The sequence below is a fragment of the Lepisma saccharinum genome, chromosome 15 (genome assembly GCF_977018435.1).
Source record: "Lepisma saccharinum chromosome 15, izLepSacc3.1, whole genome shotgun sequence".
Classification (NCBI taxonomy): Eukaryota; Metazoa; Arthropoda; class Insecta; order Zygentoma; family Lepismatidae; genus Lepisma; species Lepisma saccharinum.
The window spans coordinates 22,803,493-22,826,976 of NC_139243.1; the positions used below are offsets into that span (position 1 = coordinate 22,803,493).

The 23,484-nt window shown below is 40.7% G+C and overlaps 1 protein-coding gene across 2 annotated transcripts in view; it reads right to left on the minus strand.

The window, feature by feature from the left end:
- Zip48C (Zinc/iron regulated transporter-related protein 48C) overlaps positions 1–23,484 on the minus strand; it is a 291,440-nt gene that overhangs the window by 21,911 nt on the left and 246,045 nt on the right. The window lies entirely within an intron of this gene.

Sequence of the window (23,484 nt, forward strand, 5' to 3'; positions counted from 1 at the left end):
AAGCAATTGAGCGAAACGGGACTACACGGAACCCAGGCCCGCTCAATTATAAGGCAACGACGTTACCACTGCGATATCAGAGACACTGAAGGGAGAAGAAGGGGGAATGAGGGAGAGACAAGAGACCTGAAAATATTTCGTTCCATCCTTGGGCTCACCCGCTCACGTGAGCGAAATTCTCCGACGATTGCCACTGCCAAAGGTAACAACACAAGGCCGTCAATTAACACGGAGCAAAGTGCGATCGTCCCAACCTTGACGTCTAAAATTAAATTACCACCCCCGCGACACCCAAAACTAACAATAAATCGCCAGTTAACACGGAAGTAAATGGCGATTACCGCCTCGCACTTTGTTTCTAGCGCCTTTTCTCTTTTAGAGCCGGTTGTTCCACTTCCAATATCTGCTTCCCAGTGCTTGTACAGTCAACGGCAATACAAATGGGACCTGAAATACTCGCTTCCCTGCAAGGCGTTGTGTGTGTTGCATAACTCGACGGCGATGAAAGGATTTTGACAACACATTTTCAATGGTAACGTCTACCACCGCCGTAGAGTTAGGCAACACACACAACGCCTTGCAGGGAAGCGAGTATTGTCCCATTTTTACTGCCGGTGACCGCTTCTTTTGATGTCGACTGTACGATTTTAAGTGCCTCTTGCTTTCTTTCTAGTTTCTATTCTCTTTCTTAAGTGACAGCTGTCTTACATGTCTATTATCTTACTTCAACTGTTTTCTGGGCCTCTCCGATGGCGCAGTGGTAGAGTCGTTGCCTTGTAATCAAGGGGTCACGGGTTCGATACCCGGTGGAGGCACATAGAGGTTCGGATCCCACTTTAAACTGTAGCTCCAGTCCCGATTAGACTTCCTGTGCATAAAGTGGACTCAAAACGCCAAATCAATCAACTGTTTTCTCTATTTGACTGCCGATTGCCATTTCCAGTATTAACATCGTTCGCGAAAGGTTAAATTTGCAGCAGTTTTTATGTATTAATCCAGTCGAGAACGGCGCTTAGCATCTCCCGTGCCAGCCTTGCCTCAACCGCCGAGCTGTTCATATCCCAGACTGTAAAAAAAATGGCAATATTGCAGCTCAACTACATTCTGTGTGCACGTTTGGGTCTATATATGTGAAAAGTTGTTGCAAACTTAACTTGTCGCGGGGCTTAGAGCTTTTACTCCCGTTTTAGAGCCAATTGTCGCTAACCACTTGGCTACGCAGAAGCCCCTTCTTTCAGTACCGAAGGTCTTATTTTATGTTCCAATAGCGTTCTTTATATATACACATTGTCTTATCGCGAACTGAAGATTATAATTTCGTATTGATTGATTGATTTGCTTTATTTTACTTCGCTTTTTGTGCCACTGTTGGCTAATTTTCGAAGACTGGGATGATATGATTAAATTTATGAATGGACACTCGCAAACATCCATGCCCAGGCCAGGATTCGAACCAGGGACCCGTGGCGTCGTAGCATAAACTCGTATTTAGGGTGTGCATGGGTAAATTTAGAGCCAAAAAGACTATAAATTGGGAATTTATGAAAAATTTCAGGTGAATATTAAGGAGATAAAAACATTGAACTGCCCTAATATACTCTTTTGTTAAGGCCTTTTATCTTCCTACACTCTACAAAATATGCAACCGAGTTGTTACCAAAAGTGGTGCAACACCATAATTGTAACAACATTTAACGTTCCGGTTCACGTGCGAATATCCGACCGCTAAAATAAATGAATAAAGTCAAACACAAAAAATAATTACTATAACAGTAACTATATTTAGTAAATCGACTCCACATTATAAATGAATAAAGTCAAACACAAAAAATAATTACTATAACAGTAACTATATTTAGTAAATCGACTCCACATTATAAATGAATAAAGTCAAACACAAAAAATAATTACTATAACAGTAACTATATTTAGTAAATCGACTCCACATTATAAATGAATAAAGTCAAACACAAAAAATAATTACTATAACAGTAACTATATTTAGTAAATCGACTCCACCTCCATACTTTGTTTGGCTTGATTGATGAATTTAGTTTATTTAACTTCGTTCTTCTTGGCAGTTTTGCCTAATCGCGAAGATGAGGATGAATGATGATGGGACACTCACAAAGAACACCAATGTCCAGGCCGGGATTCGACCCCGGGACATCTGGCGTCGTAGCGCGATGTGATAATAGCTCCACCACGCACTCAGAGAACTAAATGCATCATATCGATTGATGCACCAGAATGAATCGACTGATGCACTAAAGTGTGTCTTATGGCTTCTTCAATGAATCAGATTCACATTTGATACATTTTTGTATGTCGTGAAAGAAACACCAAAGTGCATCATTTGATTCAAGAGAGAATTTATTTAAGTCGAGATGCACTTCAATGCATCAGTTGATGCAGCAGAATGCATCTTCTTTGATGATGCACTTAAACGTTTCGTCTGAGCTATATAAACTCTGTAGCTCATGCCAAACGTTTGAGTGCATCATCTAAAAAGATGCAGGAAGGTGCATCAACGAACATCAACTGATGCTCTTATAGTGGAACCACGAGCAAAACAACCTGCGCAGACCAGCGACTCCTGTGCACCGTACCCCCGCGAGTAGGGGAGGGGGAGAGTGGGCAATGCTTCATTATGGCTCGAGGTGGAGGGAAGAAGGGAAAGCTGGGCGGGGACTTTTCGTCCCAAGGTTTTTTTCTTTGTGGTCGATCTATAGGTGTTTCTTTCACGAAATGCAAAAATGCACCCAAATGCATCAAATGTGAATCGGATTATTTGAAGAAGCCATAAAACACACTTTAGTGCATACGTCGATGCATTCTGGTGCATCAATCGATATGATGCATTTAGTTTTCTTTGTGCGCAGGCCGGCTTAGACACAGCACGAGTCCCACAGACTCGCTGGGTGCAAGTCTAGACGCCAGATCCTCACTAGTCTGCAAAATGCATTCAAGTGTGCAAACGTTTACGTTCATCATCGAAAAAAAAGATGCAGGAAGCAGGAGCGTATATTCTGGGCTAGTTAGGCTATCTGCGAAGCCTGAAGTCGAGAGAATAAAATACAGGAGGAACATGGATCAGAAATTGTAAATAGTATTATTCATATCAGAGAGATGATGATGCTGATTCTGGAGTTGGCAACCTGATTTCCTATGAGTTGGCAACCTGATTTCCTATGAGTTGGCAACCTGATTTCCTAAAGGTTGGCAACCTGACTTCGTAAGAGTTGGCAACGTGATTTCCTACGAGTTGGCAACCTGATTTGCTACGAGTTGGCAACCTGATTTCCTAAGAGTTGGCAACCTGATTTCCTAAGAGTTGGCAACCTGATTTCCTAAGAGTTGGCAACCTGATTTCCTAAGAGTTGGCAACCTGATTTCTTAGGAGTTGGCAACCTGATTTCTTAGGAGTTGGTAAATGTATTTCTTATCATAGCCTAGGACCAAGTGACAGTGATATAGCCCAGATCTTGGTCTCAGTATACGCCACTGGCAGGAAGGTGCATTAAAAACACATCCACTTATGCATTAAAGTGCATCTCGACTGAAAGAAATACTAGCTTACATCATGTGATGCACTTCGGTGTTACCTTTACGATCTACAAGAATGCATAAAAATGTAAACTTGATTCTTCGCAGAGGCCATAAAACACACTTTAATGCACCAGTCAATGCGTTCTGGTGCATTCATAGATATGATGCATTTAGTTTTCTGCGTGTCCGTGGAAGAGAGGTTGATATTTGATGTCTTCAGGAAAAGTCACGAATTACACCCCAGGCGTGGTTTGAGAGCAAATGGTGTAAAATATACACCAAAGATTGTGTAAGAAAGCACCAGTTCCTCACTAACACCAAAAGAAGTGTCGTGTAGCCACCACTTTTGGTAGCAACTCTGTTGAGAGCAGGGAGGATAAAAATCATATTTGTTGATTTTTTCTATTTAAATCGATTTTAAAAAAACAACTTAAAATTCCTTGCAAGATATATATGTTTTTATACAAAGGCTTTTTCTGGTAAACGGCCCTGTAAAATTTTCAACAGTTTGATTAAAGCAAATAAAAAATATACGTAAATAAACATTTTTCTGTTTCTGATACTGTAACTACCATGGAAATAAATATTTGTTGAGCTTGTTAATGAAACTAATAATAATTTCAGTAATTTCTCTTGCAGTGAAAATAAAACATTAGGTATAATTGTAACTTAAAACATTAACTTTAATATTTTTATAGTCTTTGTAGCTGAAATTTGGAGATTTTTTAATGATAGTTTGCAAAATATCAGCTGACATGTTTTATTACTGTTTAAAGATATTAACACTATTTATAGTTTAACATGGCGTATATTGAGTCCAAGATCTGGGCTATCTCACTGTCACGTAGTCCTAGGCTATGAATAGAAATAAGTTTACCAACTCATAAGAAATCAGGTTGCCAACTCATAGGTAATCAGGTTGACAACTCATAGGAAATCAGGTTGCCAACTCATAGGAAATCAGGTTGCCAACTCATAAGAAATCAGGTTGCCAACTCATAAGAAATCAGGTTGCCAACTACAGAATCACCATCTATCTCACCGATATGAATAATTTTGTTTACAATTTCTGATCAATTTTTCTCCTATATTTTATTCTCTAGACTTCAGGCTTCCCAGATAGTCTAGCTAGCCTAGAATATACGTTCCTGTAGTTTAATACAATTAGTATTTTCATTTTTTATATTTTTCTAAACAAAATGTTTGCTATTTTTTCAAGGTAAATCCTTTCCTATGAGCATCACACCATCAGTACATTTCCTTCACTTTTCTATCTTAGAACCTAATAATCACCATTAAATGATTACGAGATTAATGTACTTTCACCAAAAGTGTTTCTGATATCTACAAATCCTTACGTACATTATTCTATAAATTATTTATTTAGACTTATCACCTGAATTAAATGAATCCACTCTGGTTGAGAGTGCCGATTGCCCTATTTCCAAATTTTCTATACTCTTACTAGTACTTTTGAAGTCCACTGTTCTATTCGCATTGCCTATTGCCCTACTTCTAGCGCACAATCCTGCAGGCGCTCGTTCTCATGGAGAAGGGGCTGCAGAGGAAAGCGTTCCCATGTGAATGCCATCTCTCTGACCCCACCAGCTGATTCCTTGCCAGGCAAACGAAGAGACCGGAAACCGGCAGCTCTTTTTATGGTGGTGTTTGGAGAACCAGAGGTTTTTCGCCATGCGTGTGCGTGCATGTAAGCAGGGGCCATACCCGGGCGAACGATGCACTGCTATGTAATTTTGGAAGGAAATGACTGTACGGAATACATTTACAAGCACGCACTGCAAGCGGAACAGACAAAAAAATTACCTCGGGCTGTCCACATGAACATCTAAAATTCCTTCGGCCATCACCCTTGAATACGAGGCGAGCTCACTGTCGTTGTGGGGTTATGGAATTAGAAGGGTGAGTCATCATACAGGATATTTCTACCGCCACTGAAGGGGGTGATTTTTCATAATTAAAAAGCTTAGGAATTGCACTTCCGTAATGTCCAGGGCAGTGGCGTATACTGATCTGGGCAATCTCACTATGTCCTAGGCTATGGATAGAAATAAATTTACCAACTTCTAAGAAATCAGGTTGCCAACTCGTAGGAAATCAGACTGCCAACTCGTAGGAAATCAGACTGCCAACTCGTAGGAAATCAGACTGCCAACTCGTAGGAAATCAGACTGCCAACTCGTAGGAAATCAGGTTGCCAACTCGTAGGAAATCAGGTTGCCAACTCGTAGGAAATCAGGTTGCCAACTCGTAGGAAATCAGGTTGCCAACTCGTAGGAAATCAGGTTGCCAACTCGTAGGAAATCAGGTTGCCAACTCGTAGGAAATCAGGTTGCCAACTCATAGGAAATCAGGTTGCCAACTCATAGGAAATCAGGTTGCCAACTCATAGGAAATCAGGTTGCCAACTCATAGGAAATCAGGTTGCCAACTCATAGGAAATCAGGTTGCCAACTCATAAAAAATCAGGTGGCCAACTCATAAAAAATCAGGTGGCCAACTCATAAAAAATCAGGTTGCCAACTCAAAAAAAAATCAGGTTGCCAACTCATAAAAAATCAGGTTGCCAACTCATAAAAAATCAGGTTGCCAACTCATAAAAAATCAGGTTGCCAACTCATAAAAAAATCAGGTTGCCAACTCATAAAAAAATCAGGTTGCCAACTCATAAAAAAATCAGGTTGCCAACTCATAAAAAAATCAGGTTGCCAACTCATAAAAAAATCAGGTTGCCAACTCATAAAAAAATCAGGTTGCCAACTCATAAAAAAATCAGGTTGCCAACTCATAAAAAAATCAGGTTGCCAACTCCAGACTCAGCATCATCACCTCACCGATATGAATAATAATATTTACAATTTGTGATCAATTTTTCTCCTGTATTTTATTCTCTAGACTTCAGGCTTCGCATATAGCCTAGAATATACGCTCCTGGTCCAGGGCTAGACTGACATTTCAAGTTAAAGTCGTTCGATGAGGTGTAAGCGGTGATCTGTTGAGAAGGCACCCGCAAGTCAACCTCAATTCCACGTAGTACAACCCGGTAACGAGGCTCTGGCGTCTGAACCTACGGCCTGTATACTGCTCTGTACGGTTGTGTGTTGTCCTGCGTTTTGTCCATACAAGTGCTGAGTGTCCCTTTACAGCCTCATCTTTTAACATAGGTAAGAATATTTGTCCTTAAGAGACAAGCGTTGACGGTAAGGGGCTGGTACCAAGGGGATGGATGTCAATAACCCAAGGGTTGACGCATTATTTCAATCATAGACTTTCAACAATTTTACAAATAAGCTTTTCCCCGTTCATATGCGACTCAACGTTGCAGGATTTCTCCGATGGCATAGTGTTAGTAAGGTCATCGGATTGTAATCAACGGGCCTCGGGTTCGATACTCGCTGGAGGAACAAAGGGTTCGGATCTTACTTTAGACCGTAGGTCCAATCGCGATTAGAATGTCTGTGCATGAAGTGGACTTAAAACTTAACAACCTAACGACGCAAATACCTGAACATTTACTCCACTGAAACACCACGAAGAATAATGATTGATTGATTGGTTTGGTGTTTTAAGTCGACTTTATGCACAGTAAGGCTAATCAGGACTGGACCTACAGTTTAAAGTGGGATCCGAACCAGTATGTGCCTCCACCGGGTATCGAACCCGGGATCCCTTAATTATAAGGCGAGGTCGCTACCAGTGCGCCATCGGGGAGGCCATCGAAGAATAATGTGAGTCGTGAGGATCTGTTGTTCTCCTGACAATGCTATGATGGAATGGGCACAATTGAACACGAGCACTGTTAGATATACGAATAGGGTTTACTGCGATTTATTCAGGCAAGTTCACTTCTAAGAATTACATTAGAAATGTGGTTTCCATTACAATCAACAATGGAATCTTGCAGTCGCGCATGAAAGGTTTGCACAACGCACTGCAACACAGCGACTTAAATTTGACAAGCCTTGCAGTGCTTAAACTCCTGGGGTTGGGTAGCATACACTTTGGACTTCACGTATCCCCACAGAAAGAAGTGTTGTGCCTCTACGTCGAGAGATCAATGTCTCCAAAACGCGAAATCAAAATCGCTTGAAGCTGTGCTTACTCTCGCGATGTGTGGTGTAGCACCATCCTGTTGAAGCCAAAGATTGACTACACTGTATGCTACTATACGAGTCGTTGAGGTGCAACGTCCTCAAAGTGCTCTCGCACCAGCCATATGGAAAATTCTCACGCCCCCATCCTTTATTACAACTCAACACACTGTAGTCGGAAGAAAACTTTATGGAATCACCAAAATACACCTGAAAATCTCGGTGATTTATACTTATTGGCAGTCAAGCCAGATTATGGTAAAAATCAATAGATATAATACACGATGCAAGTTTGTAGTTCTTTCCCCCAGCAAGTCTGACTTGACAAGTTGTCTAATCCAAAAAAAGAAGCCTTTTCGTCACTCAGGAGGTGGTGTGAAATGGGAGCTGTGGAGAGTGGAGACAGTTACTACATGGTAGGGGGTTGGACATTTGAACAGAAACCTGTGTTTGCAGTGAAATTCTAGAGTCAGCGTATTCAATCCTTGGACAGCTCCCAATTACCAGTCAAAATAGGTTACAACCCAGCCCCCATGTTCCAATTCTCCTGTAAACTACCCAAGGTACACACAAGTGTGACGTGCACGTATATCGCTTTATTTGTACTCCATAACGACAATATTCTGGTGTTCAACATTCCTGAAAGATGTTAAGAGGCAAACCTGAATTTCACAATGACGGTGCGAAGAATTATCTTCTATTTATACCGCATATTCATCCCTGGTGTATTCCCTACTCCGCTCTTTCCGTTGCCTATTCCGGTGTCTCTCTTCTCAATTGGTGTATATACGATCGTACTCCCCTTTCTATTGCACATTTCCATCTTTTGATTCCCTAAGTATCTACTGCTCTTTTTGTAGTCCATATTCTTCACTTTCTAGTGTTGACACTAAAACCATGTGTTTGAGCAGTACCACAACGGTGGTTGAATGGGCACTCAAGAAGTGAGCATTGCTTCATTTTCGTACGAAGTCCTGCCTCGCATAGCTCCTGGAGAGTTAGATATATGAACATTTTTTATGGCTTGCTTGAAGTCATACAAGATGGCTGGAAAGTACTTCCTATTGAAAAGTAATTAAAACTTTTGTAAATAGTACCGCATTTACATGAAGCAAAATGTATTGTAATTCCTGAAGTGGAAGAATTTAATCGCTAATCTCTGATTTCTCTTCACAGTGACAAGAGGAGCTCATAATTGCACGATGTCTGACACTGTATGAGCGTGCCCACCTGACATCCTGATACGAAGTGTGGTAGTCCGTGGTACAGGTGTACAGACGGTGTGGGGTGTTCAAGGACCTCGTGCTTCAGTGGATGCCAAGACCATCAGTAACAACTGCCTTTCCAAGCTGATGACTACGAGATCCGTGGTAGATACTCACAGAAGCGGTCGTCCCATCCAGATTGGAGGAAAATGTGCAGGTGGTGCAGAATATGTTTGTTCGAAGTACCGCAGGTGTAGGGAGGGGTATGGCAACATGTGGAGCGCTTAGCGACATGGGAAAATTAAGAAAGGAAGTGGAAGCCAAAATGAGGAGCTTTAAATACTGGGCAAAACTTATGACTGTGAAAGGGGGTCATTTGAAGAAACTTTGTGTACAATCACAGAAAAATTGGGGTAATGGAAGGCAATGGGTAGGAAAGGTAAAGAAGGAATTATACTGACTAGGGTTGGGTGGATTTGGGAAGAGGGAACGGAGGGGGGGATTGATATGTAGATAGGGGCCATACGCGACAAACTGGAAAATATTAACAAACAGAAAATTTGGCGGAATATGGTGAAAAAATAGCAAAAATGATGGTTACGGACCGAGAATGGGGAAGGAGGAACTATGTGGAAGTGAGGCAAAAGAAAGGTCAGGATTCACCTGGTTCAGGCTGGGGGATGCACAGAAGTTAAACTTAAATGGTAGCGTATAGAATGCCCGCTACGTGGTGAAGAGGACACGAAATTTCACATTCTTCTCTAGCGCAAAGAAACAGCAGAGGCAAGACAAAAATATATCAGAAGAAATAAGGTCCTCCCGATGGCGCAGTGGTAACGTCGCCGCCTTGTAATCAAGGGGTCCCGAGTTCGATACCCGGTGGAGGCACAAGTGGTTCGGATCCCACTTTAAACTGTAGGTCCAGTCCCGATTAGCCTTACTGTGTATAAAGTGGACTTAAAACACCAACTCAACAACAGAAGAAATAAATAAATCTAACATTGAGAAGACAATGACAACCGTTATTAGAAGGGAGATTTAAAGAGCCGCAAAAAAGGAATCTGGGATCCTTGTAGAGTGTGAAAATGGGTGGAAATAAATTTAGGAACCACTTAGCTAATAGTTTAGTGAAATAGTGCAAGTCTAGTGAAAGTAAGGGAAATGAAAGACGGTGTCTGAACTAACTGCGAAGATGAAGTAATCTGAGAGAAGGAGGGGTTAGGGGAAATGCACTTAAATTTTCTCCCTGTATTGTATGCACAGCTGTAAAGGCCCATACTTGAAAAATAAATTCTATTCTAACTGCAATTAATACACATCCATAGAAAAGGATGTAATGCTCTGTTAACGTGTGATGCTCTATCTACAGAAAAGGTATCGAAAATATAGGCTTGCATCTCTGAAAGAGAACACACTTTTTGTACAATATCAAATCCTTCTGTGGTACCTGCGGGCACATCCTGTAAACCATTTTTAATACACCATCTGGCAACACTGTCAGTCATTCTTCTAGCTGTTTCGTAACAAGGGTGTTTGGGAGGCTAAGGGCGACGGCTTGTCTCATGAATATATTAAAATACGCTGCCTCCTCAGTTCGCCGCACCATCAACAGATATTGTTCGGCCTTTAAATGGAATGGGAGCCCGAGTCTGCCTCTCTCGTGATTCTGTCAGTGGGAGGTAAGAGAGAGAAAAAAAGCAGCGGCTCTTTTGACCAGGTATGGCCATTTAAATTGGATGTTTACTTACAGTCTCCAACCTCACCCTCTCTGTACATTCTTTCGCAGCATCCGTCTCTTTGCGAAAATCTACTTCTGAATTCTGTGGAGGACGGAGGGCAGAGTTCCAGTGCAGGCCATTGCTCCCTCGGCACCAATTTCGTGGGGGATCCGAACCCCCGAAAAAGAATTGCCAAGTAAAATTAAATACTGAAAATTTATTTGATTAGTAATTGTTTTCTGATCGAGGGCTACCATTTCCGCCGAATTTATTGAAACGAAAGGCTTCCATTGGGATCATACTGCTTTGAATGCATAAAGTATTAATCAGAAACTTTACTTTTTGTCAACTGGATCTAACATACCGGGTGGCCAGAATTAAAGTTACCCAACTCAGAACCCTCTGTAGCCTGTTTGAGACATCGTAGAACTCTGAAATTTGGTGAATCCACTATGCAGACCATGGGAAAGAGGATGGCGATAAAAAAATAGTTCAATTTTCCGCTGCCAGGTTGAAATGTGGCGCTATACTTCGTTGTAATAAGGACATAAACTGTTCCAATTGGTAGGAAGACAAATTTATGGTAAATAAAAACTGAGGAGAGCGGTAAATAAAATGTTAGATCAGCGGTATATACCAGCGGTGGAAAAAAAATTGGCACACACTTTTTCATCATGAGAGGAAACAACATACAAAAGAGCTATAAATTGATAAACTACTTCATTTTTATATACTGTACACATACACAAGTACTTAGATTTCAACTGTAATTGCCAGTAGCGGCGATTGGTTTGGGCAAGGATAGTTTACTTTTCTTGTTAGACATGACTTAGTATTTAGAGGCCATATGTGATGTGATCGAAGATAAAACGTTCTTCAGCTGCAAGTGGTAGGAAACTTTAGGCAAACGTTTCGTTACAAATCGACAGTTTGCGCGCACAACCTCGATTGCCGGTTTTTGCGTGTTTTCTACTTAATTTGATGATATTTCACGGTTATTTCGCGAAAAAGCGTTCATTTCGTGCAAAAGCACACATTTCGCATTACTTCGCGAATAAAACTCATGCATATTTCATCATTGGGGGTGTAGTTACGTGCAGAATGTTCAAAATTGCATCTTTTTTTTTTTTTTTCACATTTCGCGATTTTGCGCATCGCGAAAATTCAATGTCCCTACCAATTGGTTATGGATTTGCCTTTACCTTGCAATAAACGAGAGATTACTTTGTCGCAACTTCCAGCCACTAACAAATATATTTCATTATTACAGCGCCACATTTCAACCTGGTGGCGGAAAATTGAACTATTTTTTTTCTTTTATTGCCATCCTTTTCCCCATGGTCTGCATAGTGGATTCACCAAATTTCAGAGTTCTACGATGCCTCAAACAGGCTACAGAGGGCTCTGAGTTGGGTAACTTTAATTCTGGCCACCTGGTACTTTTTGATATTCCTGGCATTAATTCCCTTGCCAGAACAGTTATTTCTATACAAATTCTAGCGATTGTTTGATTTGGTTTATTTTACTTCGCTTTTCTGCCAGTCTTGGCTAATCGCGAAGATGAGGTGAGTGTTGATATGGTGAAATTGATGAAATTACACTCACAAATACCCATGCCCAGGGCGGGAATCCAACCCGGGACCACTGGCGTCGTAGAGCGCTCTGTTAACCACTCCGCCACTCCAATCACCGGCAATAAAAAACGAGACACCTAGATCTTGAGGTACTCGCTTCCTTGCAAAGTGTTGTGTTGCCCAACTTGAGCCGAATTCAATAGCAACTTTTCAATACTTAGTTCTGCTGCAGCCGAAGAGTTAGGCAACACGCATAACGCTTTTCAGGGTAACTGTTTCAGGATGTAGGTGTCAATTTATTGTCTTCCGCGTAGGAAAATGGTTAGCGGTCTCGCCTTTGGTGCGAGCGGTCCCGGGTTCGATTCCAACCGGGAGCCCCCAAAAGTTCGACGTTGGTCCAGCGCCGGTCTCGAAAGCTAGAAAACAGCAGCGATGGGACTTGATGCGCTGACCACGCCATCACCCAATGGAAAAATACCGCTCTGGCCCTCAGAGGGCTGTTGAGCATGGAGTTTATTTTTTTACACTGTGCATGGGTTGAAGTTTATTTTTATTGGGTAAACTTTGTCCCGGGGATGGGAATGGAAGGAAGCGTTCATGGCCTTGTTTAGAGCTACCGTCCCAGCAGCGACTGAAAACGAAAATCAAGAAAACATGAGCATCAACAGCTGAGGAACCGCAGTCCGAAGCGATGAACGAGGACAATGAAAAAGCAAGTGCTGTGGGATCACCGGGTGAATACACAATTGCTGAAGGTGAGCGTGACAACTGCCTTCTATTAATTAAAAATGCAGGACCATGACGCAGGAGGCAGCTACTCCTTCCGCCCGCACCTGGTAATCGATACGGAATGCTGCTACACTTGCAAATACCTTCTTTCCATCATGCTTCCCATGTGCCAACACACTCGAGAAATTCTTGCGGCATGACGGCAGGCCAAAAAAGCACTTGCTCCATGACTTAATGCTTCTTTCAATGCTAGGAACAACTCCCGGCTATTTCAAGGTTGGTTCAAATTGTCAGTTACTTTGGAGACACTTCCAGGTTCAAATTTGTGCTGTGGGAAATTATTTGAACTTCTGGTTTCTCGGATTTTCAGCGTTACGTGTGTGACATTCACACATAAAATGTAAGGTTCTAGACATGCGATTGGATTAAAATATTTGTAATGAACTGATTTCATACAATTATTAAGTGTTTTGTGGTGTCTCCTAACAAATGGAAAAAACTTGAGTATGATGGCATAGTCTGAAAGCATGACAAGTATTAACGAAAATATGTTATGTGTGTGAACAGAGTTTGACTTCACTTGTATGTGAAACATACGCTGCAGATGCTAATATTTGTGTGTGTGTGTGAAATAGGCATATTATATGCATTCAAAAACATTTAAACCTTAAGAAAATTAAAAACAATAATAATTTTCAGATTGATTCATTTCATTATTTACATGGAGTAGGACAACTTTTCATGAAATGCCCCAATTGGTTTGTAAAGATAAATAATAGTAATAATAGTTTCGAAATGTTACTTGAAAACAAATTGATCGACTGCATTTATTTTACATCGCTAGTCTACAACTATTGGCTAATCGCGAAGATGAGGATGAGAGATGATGAAACTGATAAAGGGACAATCACGAAGATTCTAACCCGGGACCCCTGTCGTCGTAGCGCGCTGTGCTAACCACTCCGCCACGGAGGCCGGCTTAAAAATAAACTATTTCTGTTATACATACCGGGTGGCCAGAATTAAAATCCTACTTGCGCAGAGGACTTTTTTCACTTGCTCTAGCTATTCCAGAGACAGAGTTAAGATAACTATATATAAGTTGTTACCGTACAGACCAGCAAACTTTAGCACCATACCGTGTATAGGATATCACGGCAATCAACACTTCCCAGTAATCCTTTACTTATTGATGCTTTGTTTCAACTCCAAGAGCCCTTGAAAAATGGAATTTTCTACTGTCCGTCCGCGGAAGACAAGACTAGCTTGAGAGGACGAATCTACACGTGATAGGGAAAGTTGGTAGAAATATGCACACGAAACAACATTGTAGGTTTCTCGTTTGTATGCGATAAGTTGTTTATTATCCATCGCTTTGTGGTGACTTTTGTACGACGTTACTATGTGCGAAACTTCCATGTCGTTTCAGTTAAGTCCATTTTCACGGCACCTGCTTCCCACTTGGAGCCTTCATACCTACGTTGACACTGGACTCGTCCAGTTAGCGCATGCGCACTTTATTCAATGTTCTCTACTGGCGCAGACGGACCATATAACAGTTGGGCTGAAAAGTTCGTAGGCTAACATAGTAAAAAATATTTTTTTGACAAAATTCGATTTTATTATTCAATATAGTTGCCTTCGAGGGCGATACAACGATTATAGCGGTCATACAATTTTTCGATGCCATTGTTATAGTACGATTTCTCTTTAGCCTCAAAATAGGCCTCAGTTTCGGCGATTACCTCTTCATCAGTGCTAAATTTCTTTCCAGCGAGCATTCTTTTAATGTCTGCAAACAGGAAAAAGTCACTGGGGGCCAGATCTGGAGAGTATGGTGGATGGGGAAGCAATTCGTAGTCTAATTCATATAATTTTGCCATCGTTTTCATTGATTTGTGACACGGTGCATTGTCTTGATGAAACAGCACTTGTTTCTTCTTCAAATGGGGCCGTTTTTTCGTGATTTCATCCTTTAAACGCTCCAACAACGCTATGTAATAATCGCTGTTGATGGTCTGGCCCTTTTTGAGGTAATCGATGAATATAATACCATGCGCATCCCAGAATACTGATGCCATAACCTTGCCAGCCGACTGTTGCGTCTTTCCACGTTTTGGATTCGGTTCATCACGTGCAGTCTACTCGGCTGACTGTCGATTGGACTCTGGAGTGTAGTTATGGAGCCATGTTTCATCCATTGTAATATATCGACGGAAAAATTCGTGTTTATTACGGTTGAATATCGCTAAACATTGCTCCGAATCATCAAAACGTTGTTGCTTTTGATCGATTGTGAGCACGCGCGGCACCCATTTTGCACACAGCTATCGTATGTTCAAATATTCATGCACAATATGTCCAACACGTTCCTTTGATATTTTTAAAGTCTCAGCTATCTCGATCAACTTCACTTTACGATCACTTAAAATTATTTTGTGGACTTTTTTGATGTTTTCGTCGGTAACAGCCTCTTTGGGGCGTCCACTGCGTGCATCGTCTTCGATGCTCATTTCGCCTCGTTTAAATTTAGCAAACCACTTCTCAACGGTTGATTTTCCTGGTGCAGAGTCCGAATAATGTTTATCAAGCCAAGCCTTGGCTTCAACAGTATTTTTTTTTCGCCAAAAAGCAATGCTTTATTAACACACGAAATTATTTTTTATCCATTTTTTCACAATAACAAAAGCTGCTTCACTCACGAACTAATTATCCGGCAGCTGTGAAATTTATACACGTATCTTTTGAAGGTTAGTACTAAGTAAAAATCACATGGATTTAATTCTAGTAACGCCATCTATAAGTCAGCCTACGAACTTTTCAGCCCAACTGTTACTTGACATTTATTTCTTCAGTCTGTTGTGAAGCTGGAGACTGCGCAGCAAGTTGCGCTGTCGCCTATACGGCGTCTGCGCAGAGAAATGAAATTCGTTTGCTCAGAATAAGCATGAACAGTGTGTTGCGCTCTAGCCAACTGCGCCTGCGCAGAGCAAAATAACTTATTTGCAACGTCCAAAGATGGGTGTGCAGTGAGTTGCGCTGTAGACTTCACACCTGCGCAAAGGAATGAAATTCGTTTGCGCAGTAGCCTACTGCGCCTGCGCACAGACGATGATGGTTAAACAGAAGCCTTATAAACCATATAACCTTATAATAAATGGACCCAAGACAAATTAAAAATCGCAATGCAAAGAAGTTTAGTCACTTTTCGAGCTCACATTATATTAAATTCCCATGTATGGGAGGCTTGTAGGAAATGACCGTAAATTATCCGTGAGTACTTACAGGGACTGAAACAACGAGGTGGCACCCACCATGAAGACAACCCACACACACGCTCACATGTGACTACACACACATCACACCAGCAAGAACAAACAACCTGAGAGACCAGCAACAGGTATGTAATACGAGCTCATGAGAAAAGGGGAAAACAGAGGCACGCCAATAGCTCACGTACACTCCCTCCCATACTTACGACACACGTGTTCTGGCTCCAGCCGGTGCCTAACAAAACACACGCAGGCATCTATATGGCCGGAAAAGCTACACACAGCCAAGGTGAGCCAAGGGTAAAACAAAAGGTAAGGCACAGCGGCTGCCAGTATGTGAAGCGAAAGCTAATGACATTGGCCCTTTAAATAATTCCATTCCTGCCCGTCTCCATGACAGAGAAAAGAACCTTCTCAGTGAGGTTTTCGAAAATGTCTGATTTCGAAAAATCGCACCCCAACATAATAAATTATGCAACTTTAGATCATTCAGGAGCATCTCTCTGCGTAATACTTTTCCCGTTTCAGTTTTTTGTACTGGTGTCTTGATGCTAACGAAGCTTCTAAAGTTAGACGGTATCAGCTTCGAATTAAATATCATCTTGTTGTTGTTTATGTGCGATACATTGGATTATTAAGTTTTAGTCTTCCTAAAAACATATAGCTTATACTTTAACATTTCAATACCATTTCTTACAAGTAGTAGAAGTGGAACTTACAATGTTCTGGCACTCATTTCAGTGTAGCATATTACCCCGTTTCTTAGAATCAACTCAATTCTTTGCATCGACAACGCTCAGTCGTGTATGTCCTTATTCCTGTTCTCTCCGTTTGCAGTCATGTGTGTGTGATAGAGAGTTGCCGATGCAAAAATTGGAGTTGATTAAGAAGCAGAATAATATTGTAAAAGATTGAAATTAGTGCCATAACACTGTACATTCTACTATACTTGTAAGGAACGGCATTGAAATGTTAACAGTATAGGCTATACGACTCGTGTATGTATATATATATATATATATATATATATATATATATATATATATATATATATATAGAGGAAGACTGTGTGGGTGTGTGTGCCTGACAAAGTATAACAACAAATTAAAAAGTTCTATACTCTTTATAATTGAAATTTACATTTTGTAAAATATAAAATACGTTTAAAAAGTACTTATTTGTACCTACAGTTAGTTCGTGAGTGGAATAATAATTGTATTTTCTGCCACGCTGTTACAAGATATATTTTGCGTGGTTAATATCCTGTTTTAATCATGGATACTAGTGAACTTGAAAACAGATTTCTATACACTTGGGTAAACTAAATTTTCTTTCTGTAGTTCCAATCATTTACGATATATGAACAGCGTTAAGACAGACGGACAAATATGGTTGCTTCGATTTTTGCTTGTGGGTACTCTGGAGGGTAAAATATGTACGGAAATTAACATTCGGGAAAATTAAAATGGTTTCGCGCCGGCCGAAATTTTTTAACCTCTGTAAACTGAGTTGAGAAGACAGATTTTTCCGCTACGAAAAATATTGTCCACACAGACACACAAATGGAAGATTGGCAACATCGCAAAGAATGTTCGAATTCCTGCACATCGACGGTGGGGAGAGAGAGAGAGAGAAAGAAAGAGAGAGAGAGAGAGAGAGGATGCTTAGCTGTAGATGGAGTCTACTGATCATCCTTGCGACGGTCCATCGGGAGCATTCCGAACTTGGCGCCCCGAGTCACCGAACCTGATCATTCCCATGTCAGTGTGGCCAGGTGCACACATATTATTGGATCATCTCTTTTCGTGCTTTAATGGTTCTTTTCTAGCTTCCGAAAATAATGACTTTAAACGAAATTTGGAAAAAAAAAAATGCTAGCGATTCTAAATCACGGATATTTCAAGGATGTTTAGGGGATGTATTCGCATTTCGCAGGTCGAAATTTCAAATCCAACTTGTGCCCCGATTAAGGTATTTACGTGGTTTGCACCACTCACTCCAGGCAAATGCAGGGATGTATACTAAAAGGTCCAGCGTCGTCAGCTATTATGCCCCAGTCGGATCATTGTAGATCGTACAAGTTCATGTGCTTCGGTTCGTCCGTAACTTAAACAAACGTGAACTCGGCAATACACATACTATCGTTAAGAATTTTAGTACTTCAAAAAAAAATTAAAAAATCGCCTGATACAAACTGGAAAATAAGAGGTCTGAGCATTTCCTGTACGTCTACTTTGTTTTCTGGAAATGTTCTTTGCACATGTGTGGGCAAGCGTTAAGCCTCGGCTGGATGTTTCTCTCAACAGCTGAAAACTGCCTCTCCTTCTAGTGACAAAATCTCCTATAATATGCTTCCAATTTCGGTGATACTCTGCAAGGCTTTTCTAGTAGGATACACGAAGTGATGTAGATTCTTAGAAAACAATTTGGGGTTCTAGTTTGGCGTACAAAAAATAGAAAGCAGCATTAATGGGATCTGAAAAGTAGCTTTAAATGGGGCGTTTGAAGAGTTTTAAAATTCTATACCATTTAAGTTCAATATTGTGGATCTTAGTGTCGTGAATTTATATAGATAATTCCAAGCGTTTGCACAATATTTTCACTAAAAATTATATAATTTTATACAGGTATTTAGTTCCCACGCCTTCTGAAAGTTCGAGGATTTTCCGCGTGTAGCGCTGCTGTCGTTTTTAAACACGCAACCCTCCTCTTGCGGTTCTCGCTTCTGCGGGACGTGCCCCTCGGAGGGCGGGGGGAGGGAGGTTTCACCCGCCAGTTCCTAAGCTTATCTTTCCTTGCCATCTGGGTTTGTGTTGTTCAGGCAGAGACAGACCTTTATGAAATCAGGGAACTGCATTACTTCAGAGGCTCCTTTCAAAAAACAAGACAGACAGTTTTGGAAGTCGAAGCAGTGAATCGTCAAGATTATTAGTCACACAAATTACGGCAGTTTATGAGTCTGATCCGAAGGAAAAACGAAAGTTACGCCGTTCAATTATTCTGTGATTAAAACTCTTCACTTTTGTTTCTATATATTCACTTTAGGCACAATAATGGGAATAAATATACGCAGTAATCGAATTGAATAAAATGTAGAAAAGAAGGGACAGTGATTCCTATTATGACATTTTTTTTACTTCATATAGTTATAAATACTTTGAAAGTCCAGAACTCACAGAATCTTTTCAGGCGGGAAGGTTTCAAATATTCTTACCGATTTATATGAATTTATTGAAACTCAAAGTAAAGAATAAAATATTCTCTTCCTTGTATAAAACGTTCTATTTTTAGTTCGAAGACAATCAACGCGTGTGTACACACACACACACACACACACGCACAGTGCACACACAAGCACACAGACAAACACACACCTAGTCCTGCGTTCATTCCAGCAAAAAATTTACCTGCGGTATTAAGGCTGCAATGGTTTCAAGTATGAATGTGGTGAGGAGCAGGGAAATTAATCTAAATTTCTTTGCACACCACGAATTCCAAACAACATTTATCATAAAAATTAGCAATTAAAATTGACGTATTAACGTGACGTGTAACGTGCAACTGCCCCCTTACTCAATCTCTGGCATCGCGTCATTGTTTCACATTTTCAGTGTCTCTCGCTGGCCAATAATAAGTGAGGGTCGAGCACAGTGCTGTCACACAGAACATAAAATCCGCTTTGTATGGGAAATTGTTCTTGTGGATTATTTTTTAGATTAATATAGAAGATTTCACTCCTTGTTTTAATGTTAACAACTGAACAGGTGCATGACCAAAATTGTGTAAAAATGCATTTATTGCTGCATGCAAAACTATCTGTTGAGATAAATCAATGCAAATGCACAAGTTTTCAAAAGTGTAGAGAAATAAGCGTTGGATAGAAAACAGTAACAGTATGTCATTATTTGATCAGTATTTTCACCTCCTCCATTCATAATGTTTGCAAATTTATCACCCAGTCCAGCATGTCTCCAATTCATGCGCCATCGGGGAGGCCCTGCAAACTGCGAATATAAATACAACCTATATTATTTTAATGGGTTTTTCTTTGTTTCCTTATTTCATAAAGTGAAGGAAGCGTAAGAAGAAAATGTCGAAGGACGCAAATAAAATGTACGTGATTGGTAATGCACAAGTAGGGTAAAAGGGTGGTGGGCAAACCACAATCCTGTCTAGAGCGCCAAAATAATTGGTTAATATTGTAATGCAATTAGCTCGTTAAGTGATCGATAATTTTTCCACATCTTATTAATACAGAATTCTAGCACATTGATTTTTCGTGTGACCGATTCAATTATTGTTTCATGTACCTACAGATCCATATCTAGAGATTTTTAGTCCAAGGCGAGAATACAGTTTGCTGCCTCCTGCAACGAATTCGCCTCCTCTGTTTCGGATTAATATTTTTTTTAAAGAAATCCATAGCATAAATGACATGTATTTTTATCTCCAGCGCAAAATAGGTGGCTACAGTACATTATTCCGGCTACAAGGTGTTAGAAATAAGCGTTCTATGTTATTCACTTTTCTGTTTTGTCGGGACATTTACAAGTTGTTACTAATGCAATGTACTTGGCACAATCGTTAAAAGAAATCGACAATACGTCCCAGGTTCGATACCATGGAGGCACATAGAAATGAGGCGGACATAAATAAGCAATGATTACAAAATAAATGCTACATAAGTATATTTTGATTATTTAATTGTAATACTTGGCAAGTCTTTCAGGGAGGGGGGGGGGCGGAGGCACATAAATTCTTAGAGCAGGAGACTATAATTAGCAAACTGGCATAAAATTCGAAAATGCAACTATCATTTAATTTGGATTATTCACAAAGAGGGTGGAGAAGGTTGGCGTTAGCCTATAACTATGGTTGATATAGGTTCCGGAATCGGGTGGGAAAGTAGAAAGGTTTAAGAGTAGTATTTTCTTTAACATTATTTCTGCTTAAATGCGTGGACATAATTTTAAAATGAACAATCCAACTATCCAATCAATAACATAAGAGTGGAAATCAGACGCCTTACCCACAAGACCACCGTAACTCCTAATGTATTACGTAAGGTATAGCCAGCCCTCGTGGCTGGGTGGTTTTCTCATCGTGCTACGATGCCAGGAGTGCCGGGTTTGAATCCCAGCCTGGGCTTCGGTGTTTGTGAGTGGCCAATCATCAATTTCATCATATCATCACTCATCCCCATCTTTGCGATTAGCCAAAACTGTCAGAAAAGCGAAGTAAAATAAACCAAATCAATAAACAATAAGCACCCCACCCCTCCCCCAGGCTTCCGGTCAGCGGCGTCCCTGATTTTCACTTATGAAATGTAGCAACCTAGTTGTAACTATTCGCCTTTGTTTCATCTCTCCAAAAACAAACCAGAGTTTAATAGAAATTCCTTGGTACTCGTATATTTGTCGAGATTTTATTCTAATGAAGCTGAGGCTTGGTTGATGACAGGAAACTGAGGAACGGACACTCACGAAGAACACCCGGCGCCACCAAATAAGTCCTTGGGCAGCCACAGGTTCCAGGTAGTTGAGGGATTTATGTGAACAAGAATTTTCGGATCCGGGTTACCCGATTCCGGAGATATCCATTCTCAGAGGTTGTGGATCCCAGAAATTCTGGATATAAGTTGTGTAGGGATGTTGTTTGAAAGGCACGAGGCTCGTATATGCCTGCCCAGCTATTCATTTCAAGAAAAAAAGTTTAGGATGGTATCATGCAATTGTGATTGGACATTGCCCATGGTCAATTTTTTTTCTTTTCTTTTTACTACATATTCTAGTAGTAGTATCGAGAGAGCACCTTATCTTACGTATTACGTCTTCGGATAACCACATTTTTATTTTTCCTGTCCTTGAGATCGAACATATGATAGGCCTGTGATTTACTATAATCCAGTGCATTCAGTGGCATGCCCAAGGTGGAGGTTGGTGGGGGTCATAGACCTTCCCTGTGGCCCAGTATTCCCAAAATAAGAACGCAAAAGGCAGGAGAAGATGGCAAAGTGAGGGATGACTACTTAAAAAATATACGTAACCCTCCCGTTTCGAAAATCCTAGACACGCCACTGAGTGCACTAACGAATAGGGATGGACGATATCGGAAATTTGATATCGCGATATGTCGTCAAGGACGATACGATATTTTTTCCGCGTCGTGATATCGGCTAAATATCGTCTCCACGATGTATATCGCCAAATATCGTGACGATATATCGTCTAGTTGATATCTCCTGGACGATATTTTTTCAATATCGCGGTATATCCTCTGGACGTTATATCGTCCAACACTACTAACAAATTACTCTACGATGCCCACCGGTTTTGTAGTAAAGCTTAGGTTCGTGGACCTCCGCAATGGCTCAGTTGCAGTGTTGTCGCCTTGTAACCGAGGGGTCCCAGGTTGAATTCCAAGTGGACGCAAGTAGTGAATCGAATCTCACTTTAAACTGTAGGTCCAGTTCCGATTAGCGTATCTGTGCATAAAGTGGACATAAAACATCAACTCAAACAATCATAGCATAGGTCCGCGTCTTCTTCTCTCACCAAATGGCCCATAGGCGCATTGTATCAGATTTCCCACTTGAGTAAAATTTCCGGCAAGAAGGGAATTCCTGTTTCGCCGAATATTTTGAAGGGAGGGAATTTTCCTCCGTTGGGATATTCAGGTGTTCGCGGCCAAAGCACACCTAAATGTATTTAAGGGCATACGATACAGTCTCCGCTCGGCTTTTTCATAATATTGTTATTAGGGAATCCTTATTTTCGATTTCGTACGACCATGAGATGGGTGATACGTGCCGCCGGATCTAAATGGTGAAAACTAAGAATAAATTGTCATCAATTTAGAGTTAACGGTAATAGCAGCGCCCCACCCCTTTGACAACTAACATTACTCTAGAAAGCACTTCGTAAATGTAGCTCCTTGAAAGTCAGTTTTAACTCCATTTAAGGTGAAATTTAGCTCTTTTATGCGCACCAGGTTTGGCAACACTGCCAGGAGGCAAGGAGAAATGCATTGAGCATATGGGAGTATTTTTTTTATTTTTTATCTTGTCAATATCAAACTTTCGATGGAATAGAAAATGATATCAACAGGAAGAGGGCAGTTTGAAGAAGTGATTGTCCAGCAGAAAAGTCTAAACTCCCACCGTAACTTGATGTTGAAGTTCATTCCCCATAAGGAATACATGGGATTCCGAAAATTCTTATTCGTCATATTTTTACAGGTCGTATCTAGCTTAAAAATCAACTTTGAAAAACTCTTCGGCCTGCCACATGTGGAGAAATTCATGCTCTCTTGTACCCCCACGTTTTTCT